This window comes from Cyprinodon variegatus, unplaced genomic scaffold (assembly GCF_000732505.1).
Source record: "Cyprinodon variegatus isolate N-32 unplaced genomic scaffold, C_variegatus-1.0 Scaffold2577, whole genome shotgun sequence".
Lineage (NCBI taxonomy): Eukaryota > Metazoa > Chordata > Actinopteri > Cyprinodontiformes > Cyprinodontidae > Cyprinodon > Cyprinodon variegatus.
In genome coordinates this window covers 8,151-10,704 of record NW_015153030.1, presented here as the reverse complement: position 1 = coordinate 10,704, position 2,554 = coordinate 8,151, and the positions used below count along the sequence as shown (strand labels likewise).

The following is a 2,554-nucleotide window of genomic DNA, read 5'->3' as shown; positions in this document are numbered from 1 at the left end:
TTCTTCCTACTCCGTGGGCGCTCGCGACGAGGGGATACAAATTTTCGCAGGGATAACTACCTTGGCACGACACCTGTCCGGTAATTTCGCATTCTGCTTACTTTTTTCCATATAGTCAGAGAAACAAACTCAATCCTGTAGTCCTTCGTTTAGCTATGCTGCGGTTGTTTACACTACGCCTTTTCCACCAAAAATGGCGTCTTAGCAACAAATGTCACGTGACTGGCGGAGACCGATATGATGCAATCGAGGGAACAGCTCCCAGCTTTATTGGAGCCCAAACATTATTGAATGAAAAAGTCAATCTAAGCAGGTAAATGATTGGGCTGCATTCTGTTCTCAATAACTAACTAATTTTTAACGCAGTCAGCATTCCTTTACCGCCATATTTGGCATCTCTTTCCATGTTTGACTTTTCATTCAGACTTTTTTCTCTTTGTTTTTCTGTCAGATGAGTTTTTATTCCTCTTAGCAGAAATATGGCGCTCATGAATCTGAATGGTCCACTAGCTTAAACCCGTACCTTTATATGTGCGCATTCACAGATTCATGATCAGTTCAAGCTGGATTGAATTAGCGAGTTCATAACCACCCAGGCATCAGGTGTGCCAGTTTAGAGCTGAAAGGAGGCTGGCTCCACCCACAGCTTCCCTTAAACTCTTCTTTGTTCTGGATGTGCTGCATCACTAACTTCAGCTAATAAAGTCATACCTGAAACAATCATTTATCTTCTCTGTGTTCTCTGCAGGTAGTGGTGGTGGGTGACTCTCTAGAGACAAGAAGATGTAAGCTGTCCTGATGATTCACAGGAGTTGAAGCTGCAGCAGCTAAAATTAATGGAGACTCTGACTGGATCATGATTTTAGGGAACTTTTTCCTATTTCTTTATGTCTGTAAACTGGTTGGTGATATTGTAGCTAAAATAAAAATCTAATAAAAGAGTTCCGGTTATGGCCGTGAGCTAGAAGGTTAAGTTCGAAACTGCTCTCTACAACAATCCTGAAAAATCCCTTGATTAGACTTCAAAACGCCCTAACAGTTATATTTCAACTTGATTCGGATACAACAATGCCTGGCCCTGGAAAAACCAGCAAGGATAAGGCAAAAACAGCCACGCAATCTAAATGAACTGACTTTGGACCGCAAAACGTGGAGCTAAGTGCTAAGGAGGCTAGCAAAGATGTTAGCGTTGAGCGGAGCGCTAGCAAAGAGGCTAGCGCGGAGCTAGCGCAACGCAGCGGGGATGACACGAACAGCCCACCTGGTGCCAAGGCGGAGATATTGGGGGCAATAAACAACTTAAAGACAGAGTTCGGAGTAAGATTTGATGGCGTCATGACTGCCATAAATGCTATATGAAAAGACGTGGGTGAATGTGCCAAACGTCTGACACACGCAGAGGAGCGCTTATCTACGGTGGAGGACGAGCAAACCGGGCTGAGGGCTACGGTCCGCAATATGGAGAAAAGAAATAAGTTTCTGGAGGAGAAGGTGGTCGATATGGAGATGCAAATTAGGCTCAGGTTGGTGAACCTCCCTGAAGGTGCCGAAGGCTCGGACACCTGTGGATTTTTGGAAAGCTGGATACCAGAGGTATTGGATTTACCCACTTTAAGAAGCCCGTTGATTTTCGAGAGAGCGCACCGCGTTGGACCGAAATGCAGAATCACCCCCAAGAACTGTAATTATGAGGTTTCTTAGTTATAGGCAAAAAGAAATGGTACTCAAAGCCGCTAAAGGAAAGCTGGATATCTACAACGACGGAGGTGCACAAACAGCGCAAGCAGTACGATGGAGTGCGAAAACGGCTGCGCGAACTTGGACTGAGACACAGCATCATTCACCCGGCTAAACTGGTGCTCACACACCGAGGGGAAACGCACAAGTTTGACACACCAGCGGAAGTTCAGGCTTTTATTAATGGGATTCAGGAGGTGCAGGAGTGAGGGACAAAGTGGCTGTTATAAGAATGGACTGGTGGAGTACAATAACTGCGTGGACGTTTCCCTATTTTTTTTTTCTCTATGAATAATACTTTTACGGTAAGAGCAAAGCACACTTTGTGTTCATAATGGGTGATAATGATGTGTTACATTGGTCCTTGTTCTTTAATACAGTTACTGCTGTAATTATTATATCCTCACTTTCATTATGTAAGGATTAGAGGTCATGTTGCTTATATTGGAGCATTTAAACATATGTTTAGGGAAAACTGATATATCTTTTTGTTGTTGTTTGGAGTCAGTGGAACAGATCATAGAGATCTGTACTTGACAGTGGTCGGAAGGAGTGAATTAGAGGGGTCTGCCCATTTGGATGGGAATAGTGGGTTTGTTTTTTCACATAGTTCAGTATTCGTTTGTTGTGTATGTTCAGTTGCACATGTTGTCCCTCTCAGGCATGTTTGTAGAATATTTATGCCATTTTCCTTTGAGTTGACATGACACAAGGAATAGAAATTAAATGTACATCCTGGAATTGCAGAGGCCTACATAAATCTAAGAAAATTAAGCAGGTTATGAATAAACTGAAGGACTTGGAATCTAAAATAGTT

At 43.1% G+C, this 2,554-nt stretch overlaps 1 long non-coding RNA gene across 1 annotated transcript in view; it reads left to right on the top strand.

Annotated features, from left to right (window-relative positions):
• LOC107080957 overlaps positions 1-1,427 on the top strand; it is a 4,937-nt gene extending 3,510 nt beyond the window's left edge. Inside the window, exon 2 of the long non-coding RNA XR_001481007.1 lies at positions 749-1,427. This is a non-coding gene — a long non-coding RNA (uncharacterized LOC107080957). The remainder of the gene's footprint in view (positions 1-748) is intronic.
• Positions 1,428-2,554: the final 1,127 nt, after the last annotated feature.